Raw genomic sequence first — 10,877 nt, forward strand, 5'->3', positions numbered from 1 at the left:
CACCAGCGCCACGCCTGCGCTAACTGTGCGCAACGTGTGGCATCTCTTTGAGCTGACCGACATTATATACGACAGTACAGTTGTATGTATATGTTCCGCGACCGTATCCTGGCGAAGGCGGTGCTGCTCCTGCCTATTTGTTGAGGAAGTGCACCCACCATACGCGAGCCTCCCCCTCCAGCCCGCCCGCATCGAGTCATTGAACTACACAAATCTTGAACTTGCCAAAACAATTGGACATGTTCCGCGGCGCGGGTGCTGGATGCGGGGCGGGGCGGGGCGTGCGGGGCGGGGCGGGGCAGCTCGCTGGAACTTCTTAACAGATGTGAGTGCGGCGGTAAATAACTACTCCATCCGCGCCTGAAGCGCGCTCGGCGCTGTGCCGGCGGTGCTGCAGTATTGCTGCACTTGTATCGCTTAAACTTTGCATTACTTTGTTTTATTTTTACAAAAAGATCCAGCTTTTTGATCAAAGCTATTTAGCTAGCTTGGTCGGGTTGGTGCGAAGTCGAATGATATGAAGTGCGCACGGTGGCTGGGACAGCGCGGCGGTGCGGGGCGATGCGGGGCGGTGCGGGGCGGAGGGGGCGTCGTTAGGCACACTTACGGTGCCTAAAGCCAAGAGTAAATTTGTTTAAGGCGCGGCGCTGGCTCGCGTCCAGCCGCCGCACCGGGGCCGCAGCACAACTACTGCAAAAGGTTCACGCTCGCGAGACAAACACGATAGAAATGAGCGCGGTCTCATTACTGTGGCCTGACATTCACAAAATGCTGCCTGCTTATGTAAAAACAGAATTTTTGTCAGTGTTTACACAAGCTGGACTTGCTGTTTTCATAGCCGAACAACGCTAGCCAACGGTGTACACTCGCTGTAAGTTCGCCTTGGTCAGAATTACTGAACCAATTGATGCACTCAAACGCATTACGAACACTAATACATACACTTAGGAAGATGAAGCACACTGAACAAGGCGTGCAGTCTGCTGAGGAGTGAGGCTTCTGCGCGGCGCGTCGTGTTCGCACCTTAGTCCTCACGTCTGGCGAGAGGCCAGGCGGCGGCCGGTCGGGCGGCGCTAATCAAATTATACAAAAATCATTCACATTTGTTTTAAACTGGCGCCGAGTATTAAACGTTCGCTGTCCTCGCGCCGGCTGCTGCTAATATGTATCCTCCACGCTCGCTTTGTGTCATTTTATATATATATTTTTTGTTACAAAGGAGAATGAGCGTTTTGGGCTACCTCTCCTCTAGCATTAAGTACACATATAGAAAGCTTATTTTATGTTGATTATTTTCTTGTATTGGTGCTATTGTCATTTGTTAGTATTAAGGGAGTTAGAACGTGTTTAACTACGTTAAACACGTACGTACGTGTGTGTGTAATAACTACGGCCAAAATCTGCTCTTTATAAAGTATTGACAGTCAGTGGAAGGTATATTAATAAGAAAAGTTGCATATAGACTAGTAAAATAGGGTTATAGTAGACTGTATACAACATATGCTTGTCTGTTGGAAAGTTTCATCAAGTACAGAGCTAAAAAGTAATATTGATTAAATTGGGACAAGAAAAGCAAAAGTATTCTTCATAGCGTTGATTGGGTTGAACATGTGTCCGTATCATTTGAAGTTTTATACAGACAGGGCCCCGATTCTCCTAAGTTAATAATGTCAAAATCGAATAGAAATCGAATCGCAATATCATCGTAATAGCAGTTTTAACCATATCGGGCATTCTGCTACTAATAAAAGACCAATCGTATTCGATTGACATTTGATTGGTGTGCGATTGGTCTGCTATTTTGATGATTTTGGTCTATACGGTAGTTTGCTGTACAATCATTTTGCAATCGTAAATCATTTGCAGACAAAATGATTCATTATTGAATGACAGAAAAGGATAAAAACGTTTATTTCAAAGAAAAAATAGCGGAATGCCACATACGCTTCAATAGTAATCGAGTCGGGATTGGATCTCAGTCGAATCGAGTCGAACGTCAATCGAAGGTCGCTTAAGTAAAATTAGGAGAATCGGGCCCCAGGTAAATGCTATGAGAAACATTCATCCGATGTCATCGGTCTCATGGCGCTACATTAAAGCAGAGACTTAGTTTGAATTGCGGTTTGATTTAAATAGTAAAGTAATTGTAGAATATCAATAACTATCTCTTTGGCCTAGTGATTGCGAAATAAGTTGATAATGAATACTGTTTTGCATTTTTTTTTCACTTTCTCTTTTAGAGCTGTGCAATAGTAGCCTATCAATGCTACTAACTTTTGCTTGATAAGTTCGCATCCAAATCATTGATAGGCTACTGTTGATTGATATTTATACACGTAACTGTAAGTATTATTTTTTATAGATATTACAGCATTTCCCAGCAGAGCCCAGCAGGGCCAAGGCCCAAGGCCAAGGGCCATTATGAAAGTTTCAAACTATTAGTGAAATAATGAATGCACAAATGAGTTGGAGTTACAAATACAAACAAACGAGCAGCTTATCAGCTCAGAGGAGGTCGCCAAGTGAAACAACTTGATGGCAGTAGCCGACTAGCCGCACTCACGAGCGAGCACGTGAGCGCGTCACGACGCAAGGTCACGCACACACGCGCACACTATGCAACACTAACATACATGTGGATCAATTATTCATTTAGCTCTTTTTATGATTAAGTTCTTTATATCGCCGATAGACGAACAAAACCTGCCCTATCTGCCCAGCCATTTCTTAACTATGTGGGGGTCGGCCTCCAGTCTAATCAAATGCAGCTGAGTTCCAGTATTTTACATGGAGCGTCTGCCTGTCTGACCTCCTCAGCCCAGTTATCCAGACCACCCGATAGTATTTGGAGAGACTGGTTGTCAGATTTTCTGGCTTCTGACGACTGCCAAGGATGTTCAATTGACAGCCGGGACCCTCCAGTTTATCGAGCTTGTTGATGCTGACCTTACAAAAAACAAATAAGCCGAAAGAGTTGTTCCTCTGGTTGAGCACGCTAATTTCGAGGAAAACAGTTCGATTTGAAAAAGAAAACAGAATTAGCGTTGTTATAGAATAAGGCAATTCCTAAAGAACGCGTGCAAAAATATGGGACACAACAGTAACATAATAAGCGGAGAAATTGTGCTACGATTACACCGAGCTCAGAATGCAACACTTTTGTCAATAAAATACGAATAGGTCGTGTACAATTACGTATTTACGTTTCCATGAAAATAATACAGTAATTATGACAAGCCCGCCGTACAAACACACACAAGGCGCTATGTCAACTGCTCCGGCCAACAGTTGAAGTGATGGCGGCGCGCGGTCTGCGGGCGTCGCGGCTGCTTGTCGCGCCACTGCTGTGCAAATTCTATTGGGTTATATTCCTGGGTCGAGCCGCTTTGCAGGGATTACAAACTTTAACAAGGCAGGCCGGACCCCTGAATTCTGGAGTGATTGATACACCCGTGCATCGGCGAGCACGTTAATGTCGGTCCTGCGCCTGATCTCTCTCCGGTCGTGTCGGATTGCCGTCCCATCGGATTTATTTCATTTAGGCCTTTACTTGTGAATGTCAAAAATAAATAAGTTTGATTCTTGTTGGCCTGCTGGCTTATTAGCCCCTTTTATAGGAACAGCCGCCATGACTGACAATCGCCTATTATTATTACTCTTGTTTAAAGATACCAGTTACCCAGCTTATCCTTGTTTTATAATGGTTCAATAGGTAGAATTAAAAAATAATTCTTATGTTAACTTTTTGAATGAATTTCAATTAGCTGTTATTAAGTTTATTAGCCCCCATTATATCGCCGAGTGTCGCGTGTTCCGGAGAAGGCTCTGATAAAGGTAAGTACACACCTGCACATATTCGTAATTACAAAACGGAAAATGAAGTGCTGAGTGAGATTGTTAATTCCGCCATGTTGTTGCTTCGTTTCGATGTAATTAAGGAAAACATTGTTAGGTATTTGTGAGGTGGGAGCTTCGGCGCTCTCTTAATAACTGTGAGCTGCGGCAACCAGAACAACCAACTATGCGCTAAATAAAATACTTTAAAAAGAGTTCGAAACAAGTTTCCGGGTGGCTGCGGGGAGGGGGCGGTGTACAGTACTGTTGTCTACGGCTTATATAAAGCTATCATCAATATACATATATGTAGTAGTTAATAAGTATTATTATGTGTGATATAGGTATATGTATGTGTTTGTATTTCTATGGGCCCTACTTGCCTGAAATAAAGGAATAAATAAACACAAAATATAATACTCTGACACGCAAGTACAGCAAACACAGTAATATGAATAACAGTTCGAATCCAATATTTGTTTTTGAAGTATATTTGTCCCGGATGGATAGTCGAGGGCTCCGGAACAGGGGTTTTCTGTAAATAAATCAATGCAGTGAGGGAGAGCCGCGTGCGAACATTACACGGATGTATAGTTTGTGCGGAAGCGTCGCGGCGCCCTGCTCATGCTCACGTGTCTTGCACCTGCGAGTGTGCAGTGGCGCCACTGCGAGCTGCGACACTGTGCGAGTCTGAGCTGCAGTTGTGTGGCGGCACCTGCTGCTAAGTAATTGCTGACAAGCAGCACGCAGCTCGCGTTACCACGTCACAGAAGACATAAAGTGGACCTGGCACTCGAGAGGTCACTCGGGAGGTCACACGATTCTGTGTGCTACTCGGATTAAACTTAATTCAACGAAATATCAGCGACTGTGCGATAAATACATCCTTGCATTATCATGTGGAAGCTTGCCAAATAAATGATAACTGAGGTTCTAAGTAGATCTGTACAATATGTGTGATTGGTCCCCCGACTGTCCGAAGTATTCATGCAGCAATTGGCTGTCGAGAGTACTCATTACCGCTGTATTTGTGTGTAATTGTTAGTATATACACATATACATAGAACACGTGGTGACACAGAGTTCCCGCCACAAAAGCAAAGCCTCAGCAAGTGAACTTATGCCGAATAACAAATAATTCAGTTATTGTTGAGCACACACGGAGCGCGTTGCCATGGTTACCGCAGCGCTCGGAACTGAACAATACGTCACTTGTGGGAAATGACGTCAGTTTATTAGTTTGTGCAATATTTCCCGCAGTCGAGTGTGCTCATTGCACTTGGAGTTTATGTAAAACTAAGCATCTAAAGTTTCAGCATTTTCATCAGACTGTATATTTGTAACTTCCTTTTTTCCCAATTTCCGTATTCGAATATGCACAGCTACGATATAAGGAAAAACAGTGGGCCATTGTAAACAATGTAGCGCCCCGTAAGGCTCGCGTACACTGCGACTGCGACTAGTATTCGCGACGGTACGCGGCGTGTGTGTGTGCATGCGGCGCGTGTGTGTGCGTGCGGCGCATGTGTGTGCGTGGCGAGAGAGCCTCCGCTCGGCACTGAACTAAGTATTCACGTAAAACACTTATTTATACACACTTGAAGGCTGAATCAATTGCAATAATTAACAAGTTTTGTTCTATTCATCACTAATGTTAACCAACTTACCCGTTAGTTCAGTCTGTGCTTGTGTCAACTCAGGCACCGAACGCGGACAATCTTTACCAAATTAAATAATATCATGTAATTCATTTCCGCAGCTGTACATTTTCTCCTCGGGCTTATCTTTCTTCCAGCAGTGCGAAACAGCTTATACATAATTATCATTATCACAAAATATGCGTCGTGAGGCACTCCCAGCGAGTGCAACGTTTAGCGTTCCTCGTATAAAGTAATATAAACTAGCTGCACCGGGGGAGCACACACACTTGCAGTAACACACAGACACACTTTGTGCAGAATAATATTTAATTTCTACTAACTGACATTTTATTGAGCACACACTTTCGCTTTGCATTTCGTAGCAGCCGTAGCGCGTCTGTACGTAGCACATTCTCGTAGCAGTGGTGCTACGGTGCTGGGAAAGTTTATGCTATGAACAAAGCAACGCTCTTTAACGTTGTACTTATGTACTGAAACTGAGGAAGTACAGAGATTTTATTTGGAAACGTTTGTTTACTGATGCCATGATTACTTGGAATCGTTTGTTATTACGACCGACTTCGTTACTACGACCCAGTTCTAACTTTTTTTTTGTTGAATGGCATCTCGCAGTTCAACCTAGGAGGCTGTTGACTGCTCAACTGGACAGATCCCTGTGGATGCCTAGAATTTAAGGCCTCCAGCCAGGGGCAAAATAAGCTTACAAACTAAGCGACTGCCCTAAGGGCACCCCCTGTGGGGTACGAGCCTCTCGGCTTAGGGCGTGTCTGACTAACAGCAAAGGGACAAGCTGGATCATAATTTTAGGGGCGTTTTAACTTTACTGCTCAGCAACGCGGGCTGGCTAAGCAAGGGTCGGGGGGGGGGAGTTTGAATTTCTACGTGTACGCGTACCTCGACGGCGAGTGCTCAATTAGACTTCGCTTTATAGCTGCGTTGCACCGTAGCGGCGTAGGTGCGTAGTACAGTAGTATCGTAGCACCGTAGTGGCGTAGCACCGTAGCACCGTAGTAGCGTAGCACCATAGCACCGTAGTGGCGTAGCTGCGTAGCACCGTAGTGGCGTAGCTGCGTAGCACCGTAGTGGTAGCGAGGGTAAGGAAGTAGACTCGTAGCACCGATACACCATTGCGACGCGACGTAGAGAAGTAACCCTGCAGCTCGTGAAGTTATGCGTTATTCGTTTCCTTTATAATAATGAAGATTTTATTTTTAAAACAATAAAGCGTCTATCTTACAGGTCTTTTTTTTATTTATTATTCTTTATTGTACACAAAACATTTAAAAAACACACACAACACAGATAATACATTGTAACGTTGTACGTTATACTTTGAATATTAAAAAATACTAAATACTAGATTTGCTATATCTGAGCCGCGCGCCGCGAGCCGATATAGTAATGGTCTATGTACATTTTTGACTCGCGATTTTATTGCATTTAATTTAATCAGAAATAATCTATTGTGCTTTTACAAATACTTTTAGAGTCAGTGTATACCCCAGATCGGGTGAGTGTTGCAAAATATTGCTTATTACGTGCATCTGGCAATAGCTATACGTGAAGTGTCGTAGAATGACTTGCTAATTTCATTGTGCGCTCATTCTTTTATTTCATGCCACGATCACGCCTGTGTATTGCCATAACGCTTTATAAAAAATGATCATGTGGTATTTGACCTTACATGACCGGTGCACCTAGACCGTGTAATGAGGGCCACGCCCTACAGTTATTTTTCCCACATTCTTTCCTTTTTAAATAATTTCTTATAGTGTCTACCTACTTATTAATTCTTCATTAACTTCACTTAAACTAGTGCTTTGCTTTTAAAATCATGCAAATACTTCCATCCTCATCACTTGCATTTAGATTACATTTTGTTAGCTGTAATTATAATTTGTCACGCTGCCTAGGCTGCCTCATCTCGATACTATTTAGTGCTTGATCACTGCTTTCCAATTAGTTAAGTAGTGAGTAAGTGGTAATCGGGATGTTGCAGTCGTGGCTGGATATAACCGGACCGTAACTAAGACGGAACATAACGGACATTCCAGGGTTCAAGTACCGGACTACCTCCAGTGCACCTACCGTAGTGCACCTACCTAAAGTGCGCCTACCTACGTGCCTGTGCCTACTTACGTGCCTGTGCCTACCTACGTGCCTGTGCCTACCTACGTGCCTGTGCCTACCTACGTGCCTGTGCCTACCTACGTGCCTGTGCCTACCTACGTGCCTGTGCCTACCTACGTGCCTGTGCCTACCTACGTGCCTGTGCCTACCTACGTGCCTGTGCCTACCTACGTGCCGCGCCCATCTGCGTCGTCCTGTGGTGTTTCTATAGCGGGCCAGATCTTAACGCGTGCTCGATATTCTGAACTCACTCCCGGCTCTGCCGATCTTTTGTAGAATATAGACTTATATACTAATTTACTAAATTGTTTTTTTGTTCACCTAGTAGACTACCTACTACAACATGTACAAAGGCGAGCAAACCTTAGAGCGATAGAGAGATGCGATAGGGAAGAGAAAATTAGAAGTGAAGGTCATTAGTAGAGGAAAGATAACATTTGTGGTAATCTGATCATCGTTTTCTGATAAAGGATTTTTATGTTTAATATGAAGTTGTGTTGCTCACAGTGGTCCAGTGTCCGCGGCCAACTGGTCAACAAGTAGCCGCGGTAATAGCGACTCCCCACTCTCGCTCGACGCACTTGCAGCTTTCATCAAATACATTTCAATCAACAATACCCAGACACAGAGTCCGACACACACACACACATACACACACACATGTGTACACGGAGTGACGCTGTCGGCGCTTGTTTAGTTTTCATCTAAATTTTTCCGGCGCTTGTATAATTGGTTTGCGGCTTGTAAATACATCGCGCCGTACAGTGTGTGTGCAGTGGCTCAATCGCGCTTAGCTGTGGCCGAGTAGCTCAGACGCGCCCAGCTGTGGCCGAGTAGCTCAGACGCGCCCAGCTGTGGCCGAGTAGCTCAGTCGCGCCCAGCTGTGGCCGAGTAGCTCAGACGCGCCCAGCTGTGGCCGAGTAGCTCAGTCGCGCCCAGCTGTGGCCGAGTAGCTCAGTCGCGCCCAGCTGTGGCCGAGTAGCTCAGTCGCGCCCAGCTGTGGCTGACTCGATTCAGCATTGTGTTACCGCAGTCTGGGAAATTATGTAGCGAGAGTGTCTGCGACACCCTAAAGATTTTGCTCATGAAATATCCTATTTCAATCATAACATTTAATAAATAAACTTTTTTGCAAAAAAAAAGCGGGCACCTATGCGAAACCTTAGTTTTAAGGACTTTACATGTATTTGAAAGGGTTTTAATAACTGTAGGATGTTACAAGAATCAAAAGAGTTATCCAGGCATGCGTGAGAGTGTATTCTAAATTTGAATTTTGGAGAAAAACAGTTATTAAAACCCTTTCAAATGCATGTAAAGTCCTTAAAACCAAGATTTCGCTTAGGTGGACGCTTTTTTTTTTTGCAAAAGAGTGAATATTTAATTAAAACCCGTCAGTCAGTACCATCGCAGGTACCCGCGAGTACGTGGACTCCGCGCGTGAGGACTCCGGGCGTGAGGACTCCGCGCGTGAGGACTCCGCGCGTGACGACTCACGCGCTGAGATTTTTTAATATTCGTTGATGTTAATGGCATCTGATTAATGAAAGTTTCCGATGGATGCTCGACATCACAGCATTGAATTGAACCCTGAGGGAGCACGAATGTTCTGACACGAGTGTGATGCTGTGTCTGTTGGGAACTGACGTGACAATGTGTTGAAACAGAAACTCTTCTCTATATCATACAAAATTCGCAGAAAGTCTCCTTTACGCGGACGATGTTAAGCTTTACGGTTAGAGATATAAATACGGTTAGAGATATAAATGCCATACACGAGTGGGCGGTCCAGAATAAAATGGAATTCAATTTGTCCAAATGTTGTGTAGTGACTTTTGGTCGAATGCGACATCCAATTTATTTTGAATATACCTTAAATGATACTAAGATTGTAAGATCGAATAACATGAAAGACTTGGGTGTCACATTTGATCAGAAGCTTACTTATCACGACCATATTTCAACAGTTGCCAAGGAATCCTTTAAAAGGTTAGGGTTTGTATTCCGCATTGCCCGTGAATTCAACAATAAACATGTGATAAAGCTTCTGTACAGTGCACTAGTACGAACTAAATTAGAAGCCAGTTCTTCTGTATGGAATCCGCATGTAGCCAAATATGCTCTTCTTTTAGAAAAAGTGCAAAAAGCCTTTTTGCGGTTTCTCTACAGAAGAACATTCGGATACTATCCTTACCTTTACCCTACCAAGTTCCTTTTGGGATGTTTGGGGTATAACATGTTGGAGGTAAGGCGGGAGTGTGACCAGATAGGAACTATGCTCAAAATTTGTAAAGGTTTGACAGATGCACCTGATATCCTTAATGAGCTGATTCGACTATACACGCCGAATAATTATCTCCGCAGCAGAAGGCATCGTCTGTTAGACGTGCCTCCGTGTCGAACCGCAGCCCGCGCTACGGCTCCCATACCGCGCGTGTTGAATACGATCAACAAACTCGTTGAAGCCAACCCGGACTGCGATATATTCGAAGATAATTTTGTCCATATAATGGGCGTATGCCTAAAATTTTGTGAAAAAAATTCCTAATTTTATTATTTGTTTATTTTGGGTATAATTTAGGTGGTCACCAAAAATATTTTTAAGACTCTAAGCTGAGGCACCAAATAAAATAAACAACTCCAAAAAAAATAAATTGACTTTATTAAAAGGGCACTAAAGTATATAATATTATGATCCAAAAAAAATAAAATAACATCAGAAAAATCGCAAATCTCGCACAAATATTATTTTTGGTTCCCAAAATGGATTAATGGTCACCAAATTCTATCCAACTAAAAGATTAATATTACTACCAAAAATCAAAGTTAGTGACGAAAACGAATCGCTGCAAAACCGACTCCACGTAGTCTTGTCTGCCCTACCCCTAGAGTGCAATTCAAAACCGCGTAGGCGCGGAGGGGCGAGGCGGCCTGCGAGCTGAGGCGGAGGTAGTTTTAAGGCTCGCCGCTGCGGCTGAGGCTGGCCGGCTGGGCCGGCCAGCAAGCCGAAGCTGCGGTGGTGAGCGTGAAAACCACCTGTGACGATAAGCTCGCATGGGACCGCCGGAGCCCTGCAGCGCCGGAGCCGTGACAGAAGCCATGCTTGCTGCATGTTGCGTGCTTACATTTTAAACGTACTGAGTTACACACAAATTCATATAACAATAAATAAGCGACGTACGTTTGGGAACCCCAGTATATTAATTGGTATTTGGGAAATATTCTAGCGATCGTTAGATTTTTTTGTCTAACAAA

Source organism: Helicoverpa armigera, chromosome 2, assembly GCF_030705265.1.
Source record: "Helicoverpa armigera isolate CAAS_96S chromosome 2, ASM3070526v1, whole genome shotgun sequence".
Taxonomy (NCBI): Eukaryota; Metazoa; Arthropoda; class Insecta; order Lepidoptera; family Noctuidae; genus Helicoverpa; species Helicoverpa armigera.